This window comes from Dermacentor albipictus, chromosome 6 (assembly GCF_038994185.2).
Source record: "Dermacentor albipictus isolate Rhodes 1998 colony chromosome 6, USDA_Dalb.pri_finalv2, whole genome shotgun sequence".
Classification (NCBI taxonomy): domain Eukaryota; kingdom Metazoa; phylum Arthropoda; class Arachnida; order Ixodida; family Ixodidae; genus Dermacentor; species Dermacentor albipictus.
Window position 1 is genome coordinate 90758010 of NC_091826.1, and position 24009 is coordinate 90782018.

A 24009-nucleotide genomic window follows, 5' to 3' on the forward strand; every position below is an offset into this window, starting at 1 on the left:
GTTAGGCGCGCATTTCTTATAAAAAAGTTTGCTGCTACTTTCATCCCCCTCTGAAACAGGCCTCCAAAAAACGAATTGCTCATGGCTGCTAACACGACGGCGCGTCATGTAGAGTATTTACATAGTTAATTCACATACACCACAGTAGCAATCACCTGAGAGAAAAGTTTCGTTGTTAAGATCGAGAGCCACTCAATTGAAAGTGATGAAATGTTTCATAGTGGCCCTCAGTAGCCTTTATCGACAATATGGCACACCCCTGATCACGTAACGGTAGCAATCGACTGTCCGTATGGCGAGGCACGCTATGCTCGCGAAACCCATCAGTTCACAACAACTTCGAATTAAAACCATAAAGCATTTTTTTACAGCACCAACTGGAATGGCTAAAGCATTCTCGAGCTACTACACCGCAGCTTAGATTGCCTACCCTTACAAAAAAAATTGTTGAAAGGTTATTGAAATATCATTGGTCAACGTCAACAAATGACCTTGAAAGATCATTGGGGAATTGTTGAAACATCATTGAGGAAATTGTTGACAAGTGTTGATAATTGGCCCGCGACATTTTGTCGAAACTTCATTGTGGCCTCTCAATTTGAAAGATCATTGGCATATCGTTGAAACGATGGTGTATTTCACTCTTGAAAGCCCATTGAAACAGTGTTGAAGATGTGTTGTTTGTCAATGTTGAAAGCCCATTGGGGTATTGTTGAAATGTGTTCTTTGTCAATGTTGAAAGCCCATTGAAGCATTGTTGAAGCTCAAAATTGAAAGCCCATTGGGGTATTGTTGAAATGTGTTGTTTGTCAATGTTGAAAGCCCATTGAAGCATTGTTGAAGCTCAAAATTGAAAGCCCATGGAGGTATTGTTGAAATGTGTAGTTCGTCAATATTGAAACCCCATGGAAGAATTGTTGCAGATCTGTTGAACATCAACACAAATTACGTTGAAAGCCCTTTATGCCCCACTGGGTATTTAGCAGTTTAAACCTGCACTTACCTTAAAATACTGCTGAGCTATGTTGCATATAATTACCTTTGATGTCACGGTGGTATGTCTGCTATGAGAGGATAGGGATAAAATTTAAATACAGGCATTTTGTACCGCAGGCCTCTGTCACCCTGGGCTCAAAAGCATGCTCCTAGATTGCCTGTAATAAACCATATTGTAAAACTGCTAGCAGTACTGTTATGCCACTTTTTTCAATTGTCAGAGTGAATGGTCCTCTGAAAAATCAAGAGTGTTGAACTGATGCAGACAAAAACCATTTTTCTAGGTGAACTGTTTATTTGTAACCACACATCTGTGTAAATGTACAACCATTTGTAGTTTGAGATCAGAAACTTCTTAAAAACTATCGCACAGTACAAACTTCCTGCAGCTTGACACCATAACAAAATTGAATACTGAAGATGTAGTCAGTGTGGCTCTCAAGTAAAACACATTTACCAAAAGAAATAAATTTTAAAAAATAAATGCCTAAATAAAAAAATGTACAAGCGGACTGACATGACTGTAAATAAGAACACTCAAAAAAGGTACTTGCTTTCTCTATTAGGTAGCCAGTGGTACTATAACCATGGCACAATTTGCTTGTGCCCACAGCACTCAACTGAGACCTGATATGCAGGGTGGTTATCTTTAAGTTTCATGGAACTTATTGAAGACTGACTGTTGCAGCTAACATAATTCTAGATACAGAGTGCAAAACATTACTTGCATGAGAAACAAGACACCATAGTCAGCTGATTAACAAAAACTCAGTTCCTAATAAAGTTTTTACGAATTGTAGCCGGTAATTTTACAAGGTGTATGCACTTAGAATGAATTTCCAGAATGACGCTAGCAACGAGACACATGCCATCAAACTGGCTGTAGAAATGCACTGCTGTAGCACTTACTTTTTTTTAACAAAACGCACTGTTATGCATCGAAGCACAAAAGTAACCGGAATGCCCATGTATTTCTCTCACATTTATGGAAAAATTTCGAAACTGGTGTCATCTTGGAAATTAATTTCAAGTGAATGTCTTGAAAACTCACTGGCTACAATTTGCAAACTGAAATATGTGCTGTGATGTTATAAGTGAATTAATAAATTTATGACAATCAGTTTAATGTTTTCATTTCTTGTGCTAGTAATGTCCACCTCTGAATAATCCACCTCAAGAACAAGAATTACGCTACCTGGCAGACAACTTAAATATCTGTAAAACTGAAAAAGGATCACTGTACAATCCTTATATGTTGGTTGAATGGTGTGCGCCAATTTCAGTAAACCTTACATACTTTTGAAACATGGCAATCACAATAAGTGATGCTTATGGGAGCAGTTTATTATGCTGCATTGCTGTTGCATGATCCAGTTGTGTTTTCTGCCATGATAACGTTCCTGCACAGGTAATTCCATATCAAGCGACTTATTCATATTAACTGCTTCAGATATTCATATGAAACAAAGACAGCTATTAGAGATGTGCTGGAATACAGCAAAGTTGCTCCTTGTGCGAGTTCCATTTCAATTTTATTCGCTGCCACAAAAAATAACGAAAGAATTCAGAAGATATGGTTTTATGTAAACATGCAAGGCACATCATCGCCATTACTGGAGATGTTTCGTTGCATATTAAATTTAAGCCGACTTATACCTATTAATTTTACTCATGTATTTTAGATAGCAATAAACCATTTTTACAAAGTTATGTAAAATGCCGTTTTTACTGAACTCTAAAAATGGCACAGATGCACTTGCAGGTACGCGATTCCATGCCGAATTGACAAGCATTTTTTTGACACCGCACATATATCTGAAACATTGCCATATGTTTACTAGAGTTCGAAGCTCGTTACCCACTTTTATTTATGTTTGCCAGATATTTTGTAGCATTTTAGGTGACAGTTTAGTTTTCCTGTTCAGCTGAGCTAGAGGACATCAAATGTCCTCTAGCTTTTCATTTTTTTTTTCAAATGCTTCAAATACTTTTTTTTTCAAATGCACATTGTATTGATCAAGGCCTTCATGGTGTGCGTGGAAATACAGTGAAGTGATGAAACTGCCAAAATAGCCAATTTTTCAAATATTTGAATACTTCAATTGCTTTTGGCACCGGCAAAAATGAGTCAAATTGCAATCCGTTAGTTTTTTTTTCATCAGAAAAAATTCACAGGACAGAAATTAAATACAGAATGGTAGCCCAGGTGACATAGTATAGCAGAAAAATATATGAAGCTCTGAAGGTTCAGCTGATCGCCTGTAAAAAAAAAATTTTAATCTTTTGCAAGAAGCTTCATGTTCAAGGAAAAAACAGCCTTCGTAGCAGGCGAAAAAATGTGATACATTATTGGATAGCTCTACATGTCTGCTATGCATGTGTGAAGTTAAAAAAGGCATTTTTAAATGCGAGAAATTCTTTTTTGAAATTTTGTCAGCACCGACTTTTCTCTGAGGTGCGCACAGCTTGCTGGCCGGGAATGCAAACGACAAAGCCGGCTTCGTATGCAACACAGATGACAAAGAAGCGGTGTTAGGGTCTGCATTTTATTGCCAAGGGACACATGCTCTAATGCAACGAGGCTTGTGTTTGGTGTGGGCCAGGTAAACCATACAGCCATTGCACATAAAATATCAATACGAGGTCTGTTAGAAGAGTATCCAACCTTTGGCTGAAGAAAAAAAACTGGCATAACTGAAGCGTTGGAAACTTAATCACCCTCAAAGTAGTCTCCTTGGGAATCCAGCCACTTCTCCCAGCGGTGCTGCCATAGTTAGAAGCATTCTGAAAAGGCCTCTTTCCAAATGGACTTTAGCTCAGCTGTCGTTGAAGCCATAATGTCTTCTCTTGTCTGAAATCACGCTTGTTTCAATGACCCCTTGATTTTGGGAAACAGCCAGAAGTTGCAGGCCGCCATATCAAGAGAGCAAGGAGCCTGTCGAACTACAGGAGTCTGGTTTTTCGCCAAAAAAGTCTGAATCAAGTGCGAGAAAAGCATTGTCATGATGGATGTGCCAATTTCCTGTTGACAACTTCGGTATCTTGCTCCATACAGCATCACATAGGCCATGGAGGACATCCCTGTAGTAGTCTTTAGTGATTGTTTGACCCTGTGGTGTGTATCCGTGGTGTACCACACTGCGGGAGTCAAAGAAAGCAGTGAGCAACACTTTGACGTTGCTGCACACTTAGCGGTCTTTGGTTGGCGACGTGGAATGCTTCCACTGTAACGACTGGGATTTGGTTTCCGGGTCGTAAACATACACCCAAGACTTGTCACAGTGATTATGGTGTGGAATGCTTCCACTGTAACGACTGGGATTTGGTTTCCGGGTCGTAAACATACACCCAAGACTTGTCACAAGTGATTATGGTGTTCATGAAGTTGGGGTCACTGTTTGTGGAATCCAGCATGTCTGTGAGACTTCAACACGAAGTTGCTTTTGCTCCACCATGAGCAGCTTGGGAACGAATTTCGGCGCAACTCTCTTCATGGCCAAATCTTCGGTGATAATGGAATGTGGATAAAATGTGCTGATGCCCACCTCTTCCGCAATTTCTTGGATAGTTACACTACGGTCCCGCATCACCACGGGGTTCACTTCGGCAATGACCTGGTCATTTCGGCATGTTGATGGCCGACTGGAGCGTGGCTCGCTCTCCACCGATGTGTGGCCGTCTTTATACTGGTTGTACCACTCCTTAATCTCTGTGCTGCTCATAGCATAGTCACCGAAAGCAGTCTGAATCTTCCCGATGGTTTCCACTTGGCTGTCGCCCAGTTTCTGGCAAAATTTGATGCAGTAGCACTGCTCCAGTCGCTCTGCCATTTTCCGTGCAATAAAAAACCGACGAGAACACTGTACTACCTCATTCAAACGATGCGTCTCAGCAATTCACGATATTGGCAGGTGGGAAAAAATTCGTGCATGCGCACAAAGGTTCAAGGGCGGCTGATGAAAACGTGCTTGTTTCATATTCATCAGGTGTTCGCAAAAAAAGGTCGAATACTTTTCTAACAGACCTCGTACGTAATAAATATGTGAGGGAATCCTGCAGTGCTAAAAGATATGTTCCATGCAGTTTAGAAAAAGAAATATCAGCTATTATGTAGACAGTAAATCCAGAAAGAGCACTGATATTGTTCATACAAAGCATCTTAAAGGGCATGTTGTATTGCAATGAAACATAGAGGGAGCAGGACACTTTGTGCCCTGCTCCCTGAAGCCCAATGATGATGCAAGTAGAAAACACCTTCATAATTCAGACTGAAAACCTACATGAGTATGAACAAATTCTTGTGGTGTTGTTTGCTACCACTGTTTCAGAGCTGGAACATGCTCATCTATGAAAGTCATATGTGCCATGTTCAGTCTGATGTGGTCAGACACCATTGGCGACCACTTTTTGCGTTCAAGTTAAAAAAATACGAGTTGAGACTGCAGCCGCAGCGCTTGATGTCACCTGCTTTCGTAATGATAAAAAAGGCAGTCAGTTTGTTGAGTAGTTCTTGTGGCTAATATATTAACAACCTTTCCTTGCTAGATGACATGGCTTCATATATTCATGCTGTATGTGTGATCCACAAATGAAGATTATAAAAAATAATTTATCGCACTTAAAGAATAATAACTTTTTGTTACTTGTCACATGCATAGCAGACATGTACGGCTGTGTAGTGATGGGTGACACATTTTTGTGCCAACCACCAAAGCTAATTTTTTACCTTCAACACGAAGCTTGCAAAAAATTTCAACTTTAGTTTTTTTAGCTTATCAACTGAACCTCCAAGGCTTGAAATATTTTGCAGCTATACCAAGTCAACCAGTCTGATTTTATATTCGTTTTGTGCCTTCTGTATTTCCCTACGTTAGAAGAAAATTCAAACTTTGCAAATTTTGGCAGTCACCACTTCAGTCTCTTGACATGAACACCATCTGAATATCTGGATCATACAATTTCCCTTTCAGAAGAAACGTGTATCAGTGGCTTCTAGCTTAGCTGGGCAAGAACAATAAATTTTTGCCAAAATTCAAAAAAATTTTTGTGAAGGAAAATAAATGGGGAGCAAGAGTTCGGAGCATCAACTATATCTGTGATGGCCAAAAAAACGCTGGTTGGTTGCCCTGGAATGACTTAAGAGTATGTATGAAAGCAAATTTTCTCGAACATTTTCTCGCTGTACCCACTCAAAATCAAGCAAACTTGAAATGGTTTGCCATAATGGAACAGTTCTTGAAAAAATTGTTGGGTGGTTTGGCATGAAATGACTTAAGATACTTAAAAAATATATTAATAAGGAAACACTATCCTTACTGGAACCATATCAAAAACTAACATAAAAATGTAGTGAACTATAACAAAGCACAGCACTTGTATTCTGGATTGAGCAATCCAATGTGGGCTTCTCAAGAGACTAGCATAATTAACATAAATAATATTAACATAAAAATGTCAAGCCATAGAAAGGCACAACATTTGTATGCTCATTTGAGAAATCCAAATTGGGTCCTTCAGGAGACTAACATAAAACATAAGAATGTCGAGAGTTACAAGAGCACAACACTTGTGTTTTGGTTTGAGCTGTCCAACTTGGGCTCTTCAGAGGTGAAGGGGCAGGGGCAGTTGCTTCAGGGGCAGGGTCCCATGCGAGAAGCGAGGCCAGAGTTCTTTACATAGGGCATGTTGGTACCAGGAAATTTGCGACACGTGAAGCCTGCAAAAACAAGCCAGAACAAGTTTTAAAAAGCAACTTCCACATGCAAAAGAATGGCATGCAATATGCCCTCGTTATAATGAAATTGATTTATGTATTTGTGTTGCTTTATTCCAATTTTCCACGGGTACAGCTGTACAGCATGACCATTTAAATTTATTTAGTGTGGCACAGGACTCCACTAAGTGTCAAATGCAGGAAAGGGCAAAGAGGAACAAAACACTGTAGCAATATAACTTTATGAATATCTTCAATGTCAAAGATGTGAACTTTGCTTGCTGAGAAACAAAATGGTCAAAAAAATTCATGTCGTTCATAAATAAACCTGAACTGACAACTAAAATTATTTCTTGTAACTTCATAATTAAAATGTGCAGCACTTCACTGCTTTTCCATGCTCCAAATACAATAGTGTCATGTCACTAGAATTGAGTGTAGCTTCATTTGATGTTAGGTTTCCTGAGTTCACAAGCAATCGGAACGTACTTCTCGCCTTACAATGACTTAGGACTTTCTACATTAAAGAAGACACTGCTTACAGCGAAGTATGGTTTCTGCCTCAACGACTGAATTACTGTTATAATGAGGATTCCGTGTAGTTGTGCACCAAGCTGCTTAGCATGACACATGCAGAATGTGACAGATATGAAGAAATGCTGTCTTTTAAGAGCCATATGCCATAGGACTGACTTCTTTAACCCTTTTAGAGTTCACTGCCATACATCGGTGGCTGTGACGGAACGTTCTGAAAAAATATGCCTTTTCAGAACAAAGTGTTGCCTAGCATCCCACTGGAGGTGCTGCAACCTTCTGAGACTTCTAGAAAGTATTCTTATAGTGCTGTCGCTCCTTGGGTTTCTCCCAAACTGATTTTTCACTTAGCTCCTTGGTGTCTGTCATTGCACTAATTTGGGAGTGTTGCCACAAGTTTTTGTAAGTTTCATTACACAAAAAACTATGCTGCTTTATCTTGCATAAAAAATAAAACAAACTGCAAATACTGAAATGGTATTGCCACTTTATTGTTATTTAAAAACATTATTTACCAGTTTATTTTCTTGGAAAGTCGCCCTGAAGAACTTAAATCTGCAATAAAAATATTAAGGATGCGCAAAAAGTGATTTTTGAGACTGAACCGAATAATGCCAGAAGCAAATCAAATATTGGATAGCTTCTGAATAATGAACAGCTGATATCACAATGTAAGATGAGGTTCACATACTAGTATTCTTAAAGTTAGCAAGTTTCTGTCATTGTTATGTTATGAAGAGCTGTTTATTAAAAGCACAAATGGAGCAGCAAAAAGTTTCTTCACATGCACAGGACTCTTCAGTAAGCATAAATGATTGCTGTACAGCCTCTAAAGTACAGCTACTTTAGTAACGTAGCCTGGTCTGCTATTCTTACAAGTTCTTACGTTTTATGTCTATAATATGTTATTGGAGGTGAAAATTTACCGTACTTTGGCTCTAATTTCATGTTTTATTGGTGTTTCAAAATATTAGAATAATACTCACATTTACAAATAGTGACCATTCAAAGACTAAATTGAATGGGACACTATTCAATTCGAAAGTTTTGAGTATGTGCACACCACAAAAGATATATAACTCCTAAATTAGAGGCATATTTCTCCCCAAAATGTGATCCTCAACGGGCTAAACAAGAGCGACAGAAAAGCCCATTCATCTTTTTGATAAATTTAAGCCCATAATCTACTTGGCAATGGTTCATAACCCTGTTATAACCCTGTTGACAGGTATGTGAAGTAAGGAAGCAGGAAACAATTCTAATAATTTCAGAATGGGAGTAGTGGACATGTCCGATGGTCTGTAAGAAGCTTTATACATTAGGCCCCAAGAGCCTATTCTCCATTTATTGAAGTATATGGGGAAAAGCCACATAATATTTTTTTCATATCTTAGAATACAAAGTGATAAAGTGCATGTTAATAAATACGAGTCATAGGTTAGGTGCTTAGAATAAGTAAGCATCCACTAAACATAGTACTGTTGACAGTGAAGCTGGCAACTCTGTCCCTGTTGTTTCTTTGATTGAAACTACCAGAAGAAAATTGCCACACCACTCAGGTTCCCTCTGCTGAAAGGTTTCTGTGTCGGATCACATGGACCTCCTTCAAGATAGGAGCAACTTTGATTTGATGTGGTCTGTTAAAATTGGTGAAACTACTGTTTCACATCTCAGAACATGGAGAGCTGTTTTGATTTTTGCAATTTGGTGAACATGCTCCTGCTCGAGCTGAGCAGTAACCACACTTGAGCATAGCTTCTCCACAATTCGTGTATTAGAATAACACTTTCAGGCTACTTAACCATGTCCTCCATGCCAAAAGATTTGGAGCGTGCTTCACAGACAACTATTCCTTGCAATGACAGCCAAGTAGCACTGCTAATGCACAAATGCAGCTCATTTTATTTGGTGGAGATGCTAAAAACTTTCGGCAGTGAAGGCAGCTTTTAAATTTTAGAAGCATTTGAGTATGGCGGCATTAGGCACTTAAGATCATATGAACAGTCATTCCAAATGGTAGGCTATTGTAGCACACAACTGCACACACGGGCTACAGAAAGTCGTTTGTTATGCCAATGGCAAGTTCATAATTTTAGAAAAAAATGTGAATGTAAAAATGCAACCGGAAAGGATATATGGTACTTGCCTATAACAGCACTGACCCTGATGGGGTCAATAGCCTCTGTTGCCCCTTGGTGTTATTTCCAAAGCCCAAATGGCCCATGAGCTCCTCCTCTGTGAACACATGGTGAAGCAAGGCCCTTGCAAACTTTCCTGGTCCACCATGGCAGGCCATAGTAAGCTGGGCCAGGATAACCTTCTGAATGTGCACTCTTACAGCCTATGTGAACCTGCATGTTTAGGTAAATGTTAGCAAAACAGTTTTAAGCCTTTCAAGTACATTCACACAACAGCCCTACTGCAAATAAATTACAAAAGTACCTGTTGCAAATCTAGAACGCTAAACTTGACTTCTTACAAGCTTCTGATGCTGTCTGGATGCCACATGTTTCAAAAAAACAATCCAGCACAAAGAATAATAAACCAAAGTATCCAAACATCTAGTACTTGAAAAAGGGGAGTACCAGCGAAACACAAATGACACGCACACAAGGAAACGGCATTAGACATGGACGGACATTGGGACGGACCAGCGTTCGTCCCTGTCTAACGCCTTTTCCATGTGTGCGCGTCCTTTGTTTTGTTGGTACCCCCCCTTTTCAAGTTCATCATGCACCAACTGGCCCAAGAGCTTGCGTTAATGCACATCTAGTACTATTTATTGTGATTACCATTCTTGGGATACTTCATATTTTCAGGTGTTTGTCTCGATTGTCCCATCCATTTGTGTGAATATGTAGCCCATGGTCTAATGGGGAGATTGGGCTGCTATGTTTAGGGAAGAGTTCAATATCAACCGTTGGAACAGCTTAGGTGACTGGGTATGCGACCCTGGGCATATGCCACTTTTCAATGAATCTCTTTCACGCTATCTTGAGCATATGCTGCTGCTTGTGTTGGCAAGCAGCATTAGGAGCTCGAAGTGGGACATGATTGTCGATCATTACTAAGATTACCACTACACATCACGTTCGCTTGCTGTGCTCAAGTAATGCGAGATTCCACTCCACTGTATGAAATGTACATAAGCCGCAAGGACAGTAAATTAAATCTCAATAAAATTAATCTACTCGCAACGCACAGGCTGCACAAGATCACGGTGTGAACTCAGAAGTTTGTGGACAGTCAGTTGATGTCCATGTCAGGGACCTCTAGGGAGACTCGGTCATTTCCTCGATGTGCATCATCGTGCCGTCACACATTGTATTACAATTCTGTCTCGTTGTACCACTAATAGTCATCACGTATCACAGAATTCAAAATATAAATAGACACTTATATCGACTGTTTATTTAATCTTTACGGAAAATACTTTGAGCATGAGTTTTTGCAGAGATCATGAATTCTACCGCTTAAAGGAGCACTAAAGTAAAATTAAATTAATTAAATTTTGGCGTTTTAAGTGCCAAAACGACAATCTGATGTTTAAGCTTGTTTCACATGCAAGCGATTCAGCGAATGGAGCGAACAGCGGCGCGGTGCTGCGAAGCTTTTCGCGAAGTTTCGTTTTACATGCATTGCCGCGGCGCATTTTCCGCTGCTGCGAATAGCAATGTTGCTGGCATAAAACACAGGACTTTCAGCCAGTTTCGGTAGTTTGCGACTACCAACATAAGCATTGCTTTGTCCCTGCCTCTCAAATTTTTATTTTATAAATACATATCCTGCGCTTAGCAATTTAACAATTCGTTGAAAAGCTCTCTTGGCATGTTGCCTGTACCACGCGTAGCAAGTAAATAAACATCGTCCTATGCGCAGGCTTTCCAGAACTAATCCTCCGATGGTCAAGTGTCGAAGTGGGCCATTCGGAAGCAGTGCTGCCGCTCTGCCGCTGCGATGAAATTCCAACTTGCCCGAACCTTGCCGCTCCCGCCACCGCTTGAAACCGATTTCTGCGGCGCGGCGGCAGGATTTGCAAGCATTTTCGCTTGCATGTGAAACAGGCTTTAGGCACGCCATAGTGGGGAACTCTGGATTAATTTTTACCAAATCAGGCTGCAAGGTACACGGGCAGTTTTGGATTTCACCTCCATCAAAATGCGGTTTTTTGATCCTGTGGCCTCGTGCTTAGCGGCGCTGTGCCAACACCCCTAAGCAACTATGGCAAGAAAGCACTAAAGAGAAAAATTATTTTAGATATATCTGTAAATGACCTTTCTACAATTCAAGAGATTCACTCGTACCGTGACAAGAGGCTGAGTAAATTGTAAAAGCAGCTAGAGGAAAGATTGGTGGCAGAGCTGCCTTGAAGTTACCACACCCGCTTGCTATGACGTCATGGATTTTGATGATGTCTGTTCAGGTGCAGCAATTTTTTTTACACATGTTCTTCATCGTATTCCAAAAACTTAAAATAAAAACCGTCAGGAACTTTTACTGAAACAATACAACCCAAGTTTGTAAAAATACTTGAAATCCACGATGTGACAATGAGATGTCAGGACAAAGATTTTGGGGCGATACTCAGAAAATTGAACGTTGAGCTTTATTTTCTCTAATAATCAAGCAATTACCAAGAAATTTACAGAAATAGATATTTAAAATGATGCTTTATTTTAAATTCATTTAGGGTGTCATTAGTGTCCCCTTAATACAAAACAAGGAATGCACTTAGCTGCGTGATAGGTTAACATGCATCACTGGTTCTCATTAAGGTAGGATTATCAGTATAGCAATGGGCATGCACTGGCTGCTCCAGAGGGGAGCCCTGCCACTTCCCCTCAACCTCCCAATTTCCAATTTTTTTATGAGCAGTGATGCAATTTCTGTATCCTAACGAGGCATAATGCCAAGGAGATTCATGCTATGCTGGCTAAAGTATGTGGTGACCGGCACTTCACACCGTCCAGCTCGGCATCAATCGTTTTGGAATTTGGCCCTTGAAATGCAGAAAGCCCTGATCACTGCTCGTTCTTCACCCAACTTTCTCAAAGGGTGCTGCTGTTCTGGTTTGATACCTCTAGCAGTGCACTGCTTCATGACATAGGTCATACCTTCGTTCTGGTAAAACTAGAAAGATGTGCACTCACGTAGACCACTAATGTCCACACTAAGTTTCTGAACGCCCCTCTCATATCAGGCATATACCCTGAAGAAGGCACATTCTATCTTTAATATGTTCACAAGTGATATTGAAATTCACTCCCAGTCCCGGTGCAGTTGCAGTCTTTCAGCTGAGTGCTTAAAGGCACTGTCTCCTAATGAAGGCACTCTGCACCAATTGATCACTGGAGCAAATGCCTTGCAGTTGCATCAGCAATGTTGTTTTTTCTGCTTCCTGCAATACATTTTCACTGCATCACTGTATTTGATCATGGTGACGCTACAGAATGGATGGCCAAAGAATTCACCTTTAGCATTCCAGCTTGGGTGTCTCTCAGCTCATTTTGAATCTGAAAAAAGATGTCAGTATTAAAATGTGAAGCCACGATGCAGCAAAAGCAACAATCAAAAGAGCTACATGGACCATTAGGCTGACATAAATGGACGGATACAAATAACTAGTCATTGAATACACTAAAGTGTGGCCGCTCTTGCCAATGGCAGTGTGAGCTTGTCAAATAATTTATTTCACATCCCTCTATTATTTTAAAAATTATTTCCATGCATCTACTGAACTGTTATGGCCACATATTAAAGGCAGCTTCTTCATATAAAACCACAGTGTTGCATTCTTTTACTCCCCGTCTACCTGATGCTACTGAAGTTTCGCTTACTCTCAAAGAAAGAATTTCACAGAACTGCTCTTTTGACAATGCATTATTCCAAGCTTGTGGCAAAGCGTTGTCATTTAGTTCACAACTATGCACTCCCCTTTCAATCTGTTCACTCTTTTGTGCTCGGATTCAAAGCAAAAATAGCTTTTCGACATAACTAGCTACTTCTATGGTCACAAGAAACAATGCTAATTATTGATGTTTATGTTGCCGATAACGTATACATGCCGCCTCGAAACCCAGTGGGACGACAAGGCAGATATGCCAGGCATCTCGTTCCTTTACTGATTTAAAAATTTTGTTAAATCAATCACTTACTGAAGTGCGAAAAGCTGCAATTTCACGAAATTACATTATTTTGAATGTTGTAGGACCTGGAGTGCCATGAAATCTGCCTTTCCGTGAATGCTAAGAGCGCCTACGCGAAGCCGTTTGGGCGAAGCACTCGATGGCGTCGAACGAAGATGAAAAAAGAAAGCTGAATGCGCGCGAACTGGTGGAAAACAAAACACACGCGGTTGGCAAGGCGTATAACTCGATGATTTCGCAGCAATCTGTGGCATCCCCCTCTATTGTATCTCACGTATCGCATAGAATCACATGTACACCCTTCAAATTCTTTATTATTATTGCGCGACAGCCTCCTCTGTGTTTTCCGATAGCGCGAACATCGGCCGCACGGAGTGTCAGAGTGGCGTTGAAGCACCGCGGAATCACTTGATCCTGAAGGGAACAGCGCAACAGAATACATTTTCGCTGATCCCACCGCCCCCCCCCCCCCCCCCTCCGTTGCTACAGCTCACTCATACGCCTTGTACTAGCGTGGCGCAAACGAAATATCTTCCGATTACAGTACAGATCGGATGGTTTCACGTCGCATTGTTTCGCGCTCATTAATAAGGCTAACTCAATCGGTGCTCGAACACCGTATCAGAAATCATGGCGTACAACATGCCCTTTTTTAGCTGGCACCACATAGCTGCCTTACGTCACCACAAGCGGAGTGCAAAGTTAAACCAGGACAAAGCTCCATGTTATATACCACGAATCTAGTGCTGTACAACCAATTCTGGCAACGGAAGGATAGTACTAGGAATGAAAACTAGAAAAGAGGCGCGCGGAAGACACGCACAAGCGCTGAAATAATTCCCGCGCTTCCGTTCACCGCGTCGATCGCAATGCACGAACAAGGGAAATTCGAAACACTCACTCACCGTTAATGTCGCCGAGTCGGAGGCGATCATGGCGATCTTCGAGGCAACAAGCCCATAAAAAGCGAGCAACACGCAGGAATTTTCCAAAGATGTCACAGCGAAGCACACAAAGAACGCAGAAAACGCAGGAAGCTCTCAAGCAAACAGCGTGCACGCACTCGCCGAAATGTGCCAAGCAGCAACAGCCCGAACGCGCAATTATACGTGTACACTCATACAAATGCGCGCCTATATTATCATGAATTGTACCATTTGATAACACATTCTGTAATTTCATGTTGATACTGAACAATTGTTGCGATTTGCAAGTGTATGAAAGTTTTTTGCTTCGCTTCTTTGATGAACTACTTTCTTTAACGCAGTAACGCAGTGCACCGGCCGGAGCTAATGGGATGCGCGGGTAAAGGCGCCAAATTCAAACGTCGCAAACGCCGTGCTAATTTTTGCGCGCACAGTTTTCGTCGTTTGGAATTTTTTAAAAAAGTAATGCGTGCCGCAACCATGCGAATTGAACTATTGACCACAAAAGTACAGAAACGTCGCTATTTGTGCTTCTTATTTCGACGTCATGGCAAACTGCAGGCGGTCTGCCGTCCCATTCTTTAAACATTTGTGCGTGTGCCTCTGCGCTGTGCGAGTTGTCACCGAGAACGTATAGCAGCGCAGATTGTGCTTGTTGGCCGAGCACATTCCCAACACATTCGCCAGCACTCCGTCTAGGTCACAGAAAAGAATTTGGCCTCCATGTGAAATATGAGCATGTTGTACATATCCGCCAAGCTTTTCGTTTCGTTCTGTAGCGCGCTAACAGGTAACATCTAAGCGAAACGCACTCTGTAAAAACGATGTTCACTGCTTTCTCCGCCGCACCCGCCGTGGTGGCATAGTGGCTGAGGTGTTGCGCTACTAACCCGAGTGCTTGGGATCTAATGCCGACCGCGGCGGCTGCATTTCGATGGGGCTGAAATGCAAAAACGCCCATGTGCTGTGCGTTTGGTGCAGGTTAAAGGACCCCAGATGGTCAAAATAAATATGGAGTTTCTTACTACAGTGCGGCTCATAATCAAAGCGTGGTTTTGGCCCGTCAAACCCCAGACTTGAATTTTGTTAATGTTCCCCGCCACCTTGACCATATTTAACATGGAGGCATGCAATGCCGTTTCCTAACACTCAGCCAGGGCACTGGCCCCTTATAATGACGCCGATAGAAATGCAGGATGCGTCCAATCGTCGGTTGTTTATCACTGCTTGTAGCGACGTTTGTCTTCTCAAACTGTGTGTGTATATATATATATATATATATATATATATACACACACACACACGAGAAGACAAACGTCGCTACAAGCAGTGATAAACAACCGATTATATATATATATATATATATATATATATATATATATATATATATATATATATATATATATATATATATATATATGCAGGGTGTTTCTGCTAACTTTAGGCCGAGTGTAAACTCTATGCCCTCTTGACGACGCGACTAAATGCATGTTGCTCCCTTTGGTATGTAGCGTGTCGCGCTATTTCTATATATTGCTTAATTAGCTAATTAGTCAAGGATAATTAACCAACTTCTGAAGCAAGGAAGTTAGGAAAGAAATTCCAATTAGAAATTTAAGTTGCAGAGCATGCCGGCAACACGTCCGAATAAGCAGTTTCTGTCTTTCTATCTGTTAAGTATTAGTGTTTTTCAGCTTACTGCGGATGCTCGCGAAATACAAAAAGCACCACGTGACATGCCCGCCTGCGAGTCATGATTGCACTGCTCCTAAGCCTTCTGCGCACAAACGAAAACATACCATATAACCGGTGTGAACACCCGTCTGCTTAGCGCCATCATGAACCCCAGCGAGGGAAGCACGTCGCTGGCGATCAATACCACAGCCAACGCCTTCGTCACTGCCCTGTCGCCTTTTAAGCGGCAACACACCCTGCTCGATGGTATGCTCGTTTGGGAGCGCTGCACGCATGGCGCGCAAGCGGGTATGTCAGGTGATATTTTTTGTATTTCTCGGGCATCCGCAGTAAGCTGAAAAACACTAACACTTAATAGATAGAAAGTTAGAAATTTCCTAATCGGACGTTTTGCAAAGTGCTCTAGAACTTTCTAATTGGAATTTTTCGCCTAACTTTGTTCATTCAGAATGGCTAATTTTCTTGACTAATTAGCTACTTAGGAAAAATACAAGAATAGCGTGACACGTACAAGAGTGAGCAACATGCATTTGGTCGCATCGTCTTATGGTGCATCGGCATATTTTTAAACTCTGAGTAAAGTTAGCTGAAACACGTGTATATACGTCTATGGTTCAAGTAACATGAAACAACACCCTGTATATATGCAATGGTGATCAAGTGATCAAGAATTCATTACCTGGATCCATTCGCTCATGTTTATCCCAAATTTTTGCAACCGCCATCCCAGATGCATAATCATGAGTATGGGTATGGGCATAATCAGGCATGGGTATGCCTGGCAGCTTTTGTATAACATTTGTATACCTTGTGTATTCTTTCACCAGTGCTCTTTTGTAAAAGTGTTCACTTGTATTTTTGTGTATTTTCCTTTTCATCTGTGCTCTTTAATAGTGTTCACTTGTGTTTACCGCTGTATATTCCCATGCATTTTCTGTACATTTTCTTAACCCACTCCTGCTATAGCGCAAATTGCGCTGCAGTATGTATAAATAAAATAAACAAATAAATAAATAAATCAGTAAAGCAACATATATGTGCAAAAGACGCACACATACATATGTGCGTGTGTTTTTCACATGTACTTCGAAACTCAATATTGCTCGTGACTCAGTGTTATTCAACAATAAGTTAACAGCATTTAGTCAACGACTTTATTGTTGGAAACTACTCAACAATGGTTCAATACTCAATACTTTTCAACAATATGTCAAGAGTATTTAGTCAACGACTTTATTGTTGAAAACTACTCAACATTAGCTCAATAATACTCAATACTATTCAACAATATATCTACAGAATATAGTCAACGACTTTATTGTTGGAAACTACTCAACAATGGCTCAATAATACTCAATACTATTCAACAATATATCAAGAGAATTTAGTCAACGACTTTATTGTTGAAAACTACTCAACAATGGCTCAATAATACTCAATACTATTCAACACTATACCAACAGAATTTAGTCAACGACTTTTTTGTTGTGAACTGCCCAACAACTTTACTGTTGAATTAGTGCTCTGTGGTTTCAATAATTGTTGAGGTATTGTTGAAAGGCTATTGAGTCAACAGTTCGTCAACAATATGCCAACAACATTTCAACAGTCATTTTCATAAGGGTACAAAGGGGAAATTCAAGCACCTTCTGTCTCACCATGTCTCGATCCAGCGTTATTTAATTATACAAACGGATAACTATTCGCTTCGTCGGTACATAAAAAAGAACCTTGCAGGCTAAATTAGGTTTGATCCAATCCAATCGCAAACATTCATAAAGAAAGCACCACAAGCCTTGCATATACTTTCACTTGATTCCTGACCCTCCACCGGGGGAATTTCGATATCTTCAATATGTCCCATACTACTAGTCATTGACACTTCGACTTCTTTCTGGCTGCAGCTATGCAGTCCAGCAGGCATACTTCACTAAAACAATTGGGCCGAGCAACCTGTGTCAGTTCGCCAAACAGATTCGTCATGTATATTCCTCAAGCAACAAGCACCAGTAAATTTCTCAAGTGAGTTTAATTTGATTTGATTTATTAATTTCCATTTACGCACACACATGTACAGAGGAGTGGTAAATGGAGGTGGATGAGGGAAAAAAGCCGCACAGACGCGGCTTGAGGTAACCTCACCCCCTTAGATACAATATGGCTGAATGGGGTAACACATCAAGCGCCATATAAATTACATTTATATAGTGGCCATAAAACATTGCAGTTATACAATATTGGGTGCGAGCTCCACCACTAGAAAAGCTAGCGCCACCGTCGGCGTGACGTGGCATGAGGGATCACGTGGACACAGCGGCTGCTTCGGAAGCGCCGAAGCGAGCTGAAAACGAGAGTTTAGTCCCACCTGCGCCGCGGTTCTGATTAAGTGGTCTGGCTTTACAGGCGTGGGTGTCTCCTTGACAACATTTGAAAGTACTATAATAGGTAGTGGCTGCCTTTGGAGGCGTGCAGCATGGTAGGCTACTGCTCGGTGCCGCAGTGCCGGACGTACGCAACGGAGCCCGGTGGCAGCCTTATTCACGCGTAGCCGCAGGGCAAGGAGCTGCGTGAAGCTTGGCTGGCGAAACTTAGAACCAGCAGACAGCCATCGGCTACAACTCGGGTATGCAGCAAGCACAGACGCGAGGAACATTTCTGCTACGGCGCCGGGACTGCGCAATGTTCGGTAGCAGAAAACGCGCACTGAGACGCTCGCCCGCTGCCCGGCTAATATCATGACGGTTTGGTCTATGAACTTGTTGATGCTAGATACTGGCAAGTTCACTGGAACGGAAAGGAAGCGGTAAGACGCACATTAAGAAAAGGCACGGCATATGTCATTTTTGCGTTATGAATTAATGCACTGGATTAGGAAAAAGAAGCAGAGGGAAATCGCGCGCTGAGAAGACCGATAAACATACAGCGCGACGCAACTTGAGAAATAATATTGAAATGTCCAAGAAATTAGAAGACAAAAAAAGATTGAATCGTCACGACGGCACATCACAGTCGCCGTAGGCGTCGACGTCTCTATAACGAAATTATTTTTGAACAGTTCTGATATCGTGCACGCAACAATGGTTGCTAGTGTACTGTGAAACGCTCATATGCTCATATGATGCGGCCTAAAGCTCACGGCACAGTGCGAATACCCGCTCACGCTTCGTTCTGTTATGCCCCATTTGGTTTTACAGACAGCCCACTATAAGAACATATTTCACATTGTTTACTCTCAGCATTTGGCTACCTTTCACGCAAGAGACCGGTTCGGGAGACTCCATTGCGGCGACAAAGCGCAGTGGCGTTCACCGTACGTATTCGTTAAAGAGATGGCGTCTGTAAACGATTCTGTGCTTTCAGATTGCTCAAGATTATTACATCGACAGTCAAAAACTTCCCTCGTTTTGAGAGTACCTACATAAATGTCCAGGAGGGCTGCCGCGAGGGGTGTTTTTATTGAGCGCCGTAAGCGAAACCTATGAGGAGCGCGCCCTGTGATCCCTCATACTACGCAAGGCAGGCGCTTCCGACAGAGGGCGACTCCGTAACTCCTCGTCGCCAATATGAAAGAACAGTAAAATATTTCCACAATAACAATGCAAAACACACTGCGGCATTGAAATAAATAAATGATATACACTTGGCAACATAGACAAAAAAAGAGGAACATAACATACATTATTAATCATTAACAAACGCGCTATAAAGAGGTGAGCTGAACGTGTAGCACGGAAAAGGGAATATATATTGGTACATTCCTATTTGTACTCTGTAAATAGCTGTAAGCCTTCATTAACTTTATTTCAAATTTCCGCCGCTTAAAAAAAGTATACACGTGACGAACCGCCTAATGTTGACAAGCAGTTAAAGAAGCAAGTGAGGCGTGTAGAATCTAAGCTCCAGTATTAGTTAAGTCCCCGTGCTACTGCCGAGCGTTTCTGTGAGGAAATGCAAAAATTCGATATTATACCATGAACTACTCGTCGTGAGCAAACCTGTTTTAGCGAAATAAAATCAACGTAACTGCTGTAGAAGTCATATATAGCCAGCTTTGTGACATACTTGTTGCACCGCGGCAGGTATAGTATCATAACTGGATTCCTATAGGGTATGCTTTTGCGATTTTCTATCCGCGTATGAAAAACCCGCAACGGGCTGGTCTGCGTCGCTTCGGCTGGCACTGTAGCGTTGCCTTCGAGAGCTGCATTGTTGTCTAAGAAATGAGCTCTTTGAATAAATGTTCTCAAAGGAAGACGTCGTAAAAATATATTTGAGGCGACCACCATAAGCATACAAGCAGAGAGAACGAGGGCGAACAAACGAAAACACCGCAGAAAGCGCCCGGACAACGCGCGAACTGTAGCAGACGACAGGCGCGAGTCCGTGCCCTGACGTCACGCGAGCGGCGCTCGCAGAGCCGCTCGCGTTAAACGCCATGCAAATATGTCTAGCGGACAAATTACGCAGGGCGTTCAAAAACAGAGCCGCATTGCTTAAAGCGCACCGCAAGGACCAGGAGTCCTATGGAAGCAGTCGACCGCTCAACCCCTCTACGCCCCTCGCGTTAGCTTTGCGGCCTTGGCATTGCTTGAGGTTGTGGATTCTATCCCAATCGCGGCAACTGCATTCCGATGGGGGCGAAATACAAAACGCACGTGCACTTATAATGTGGGACACGTTAAAGAACCTCACGGCGTCAAAATTAATCCGGAGTGGTGGCACTCCGGCTTGCCTCGTTGCCCAAGTGTGCTTTTGGCACGTACAGCCTCATAATCCAATTTTAACACTTCTGCCACAATACGATGGGCCATGTGAGGAAATGACAACGCTCAACATTCTCAAAAGTTATAAAATATGGCGCACAAGAACGCCTCAAGCAAACACCTCTCCTTGTGTGATCTGTGTGCTACGCAGACAAACAGCAGCGGGGCGTGCAAGGTAACGTTCAATATCAACTCACCACTCTCGTGTTAGCCTAAACGTTGAAGAAATTAAGCTTTAGACGTCAGCATCAGCGTTAACTATCATCAATCAAAGCATGCGGTCCGGAAAGCTTCGCCTACATTAATTACCACAATGCGTAGGTTCTGCATAATTTTAACCTGGCGTAAAGAAGAAAGTGCTCATACCAGCACCACCTAGATTTGGTTTGGTTTGGTGCACATGGTAATGGCTCAACTCACTACGGGGCATCGGCCATGAATCGGCAGGCAGTAAGCAAGCAGAGAAGAACACTGAAATAGAATTTTCTAATTTAGAAATGATATTAATTCAATACTAATTGTTATTATCAATTTTCAGGCTGTATTGTTTTAAAATTTGAAGTTAATATTTTTGTGTTCATATTGAGGAAAGCAAACCAATGCAATTAACATGGCCGTCTCTACGTATCACTTACAAAGTTAAATATGGCTTCAAATACGTTCCCGTTGCAGTGTCTTAGTGCCGACGCCCCATAGACAGTGTCAAAGGGAGCGTAATGCCCAATCCAAGTTGGTGCAAGTAACATTCGAGAAGTTATTTTCTGTACACCTCGAGCCTACGGCGCTCTATAAAGAAACATATTTCAGGGCTGTTGAGTTAGACGGTCTATATAACATTGTAAATTGCACATACAGCGCAAAAAGTACACATGCACATAAAGAAGACACGACAGACGCGGAAAGGCGCTTACAAGAGTGCTTGTCCGCGTCTTTGTAAGCAATTTGAATGTAACCGTTTTTATAGCACTTAAATGTACATCCGCTTAGGAAATTACGAATCCATGCAATTATACACTGTGGGAGATTCGCACTTTCAAGTCTGTCTATCAAGATGGTGTGCTCGACACTCTCATACGCCATCACAATGTCTAATGTCGATAAGGCCGCGTACTGGTTGTTGCCACGAGCGAGTTTAATTCGACTCTCCAAGTCAACATGGGAACACCGAATTGAGCACCCGGGCCTGAATCCTATTTGAGAGTCACTTAATATTTGGTTGTCGCCCATCCACCTATCGATATGACCATACAGTGCACTCTCGATTAACTTTACAAGATTTGAAATCAGAGAAAAAGTCTAATATCATCTATTGTGTACCCATCGCCCTGCTTTTCAAGTAGCGGAATTACTTTGGCAACTTACCAATCTGGATAAATCCATGCATTCTGACATGAAAATATTCATAATGTTAAGCAAATCCTGTGAAAACAATTAGAATATTATTTGCATCATTGCTGTAGTTATGCCATCACGACCTGGATCTGAAGCTGGCAGTGACTTTGTACCACTTTCACTCATTCTTCTAATGTGGTTGCTGTCAATTCATCAAATCGTTCAGATGCCGGTATTTGATAAGATAGGGTAGAAGTGACGTAAATCGACTCTCTAAGCCTTTTGCTATATCTCATCCAGTGACTGCACCAATTCCGTGGAATTTAACCTAACAGATCCTACATTTGTTGGTGGTGAGGCAATCTGTTTAGACTGCAGAAACCTAAATATGGCTTTTTTATTACTAGACTGTGATATATAACGATAATGTTTAGCGTTATAATTTTTTTTTCGCTTTGTGAACTGTCTCGCTGAATGTAGCTGCAACAAATTTATAGTCCTCCCAATTACGTGGCCACTGGTTATACAGTATTTTCCCACGGAGCTTTTATTCTATATTTGCGTTCACAGTGAGGATTTCCTGAATCTGGATTTTGTATAACTCTCACTTATCACATGACACAAACTAACTTCCTTTACTTTGTCACTTAGCACTCCCTGTTTATTTAAATCTGATCTCAATCTTGAAATTTGCTATAGTTAATATAGGTGCGGACATGCTTATTCACCAACTCAAATTGGCACGCGATTTCAAAAATTACTGCAAGGTGGTTAATTGCTGTTTGTGCCGGAGGTGATAGCAGACCAAGTCAAAATGACATAACCCGAACTGGAAAAAGTCAGGTCTAGCACCGAACGCGATTTCCCGGATACTTAAGTTGGGGTTCTTGAATTCACACAATCAAGGTCATTTGTTGAAATGCAATCTACAATAGTTTGCTACAAGAATCGGATCGATAGCTCCATGATACATGGAGAGAATTGAAATCACCAGCTACGATTTTATTCTTTCTACATGCTGCAACAGCGGAATCAAGAAAACCTGTATTTATGACTCCTGTAGGAGCGTCTGTAGAACACCAAGCCAAGCCGCCGACCACCTGGTTGACTGAATCAACGCTTCCCAACCTGTTCTAGGTTCGTACCTGTCGCATTCTCCTAGCTCTTCACTTCTAACCTATTTTCCCCTTAAAAATGAACGAACGTTCTTTTCTCGCTCTTTCTAAATCTTCCCCGGCTCAAGGGACGACAGAAGAAGCACGCCGACCTCTTTGGTGCATTTATAAGACAGTTATTAGACAGCTTCAGTTTAGCACGCGCTATACTGTTGTGTACGCTATCAAATAGCAGGTCGTCACTGCGCATGCGCAAAACGCAAAACGTCCCATCGTCCATAGCATAAGCACGCTTTTTCTCAAGACTTAGCGTTACTGTATCGGCGTGGTTTACGTAGTTTACGTGAAACATGGTGGTGGCCCCGGCTACCCGCTTCGAATTTAATTTGGCGTTGCTTTTGTAAAACTCATTTCGTTAGTACCAAATGACTGTGTAAACAGCTTTCGCTTAGTATCAGGCCGCCTCGACGACAGAGTATTATGGATAACTTTGGGGAGTTTTGGAGATCGCTCCTCCTTTTGAACGAGTCCAAGCCTAAGAAAATAAATGGGTGGATGGATGCTATGAGCGTCCCCTTTGGCACGGTGTGGTGAGTTGCCCCACCAAGCTCTTGTTATTATATTGCCTGATATCCTACCTTCCTTAAAAAAGAAAAACGAAGAAAAGGAAAAAAAACCAAAATGGATTCCCACAACCAAACTTTCTTAACCCCTATCGTGAACTTTGTTTTTGCACGCCTCCACTGTGTCAAGGAGGCCAGGGATGTCTAAATCAGCAGCTGGGCAATT

At 41.7% G+C, this 24009-nt stretch overlaps 1 long non-coding RNA gene across 1 annotated transcript; it reads right to left on the bottom strand.

Moving 5' to 3' along the window:
- Nucleotides 1-1252: 1252 nt before the first annotated feature.
- LOC135918499 (uncharacterized) lies at nt 1253-14454 on the bottom strand. Its single transcript, XR_011515328.1, has 4 exons — nt 14295-14454; nt 12715-12756; nt 9390-9594; nt 1253-6712 (listed from the first exon to the last, which is right to left on the bottom strand). It is a non-coding gene; the product is annotated as an uncharacterized lncRNA (long non-coding RNA).
- Nucleotides 14455-24009: the final 9555 nt, after the last annotated feature.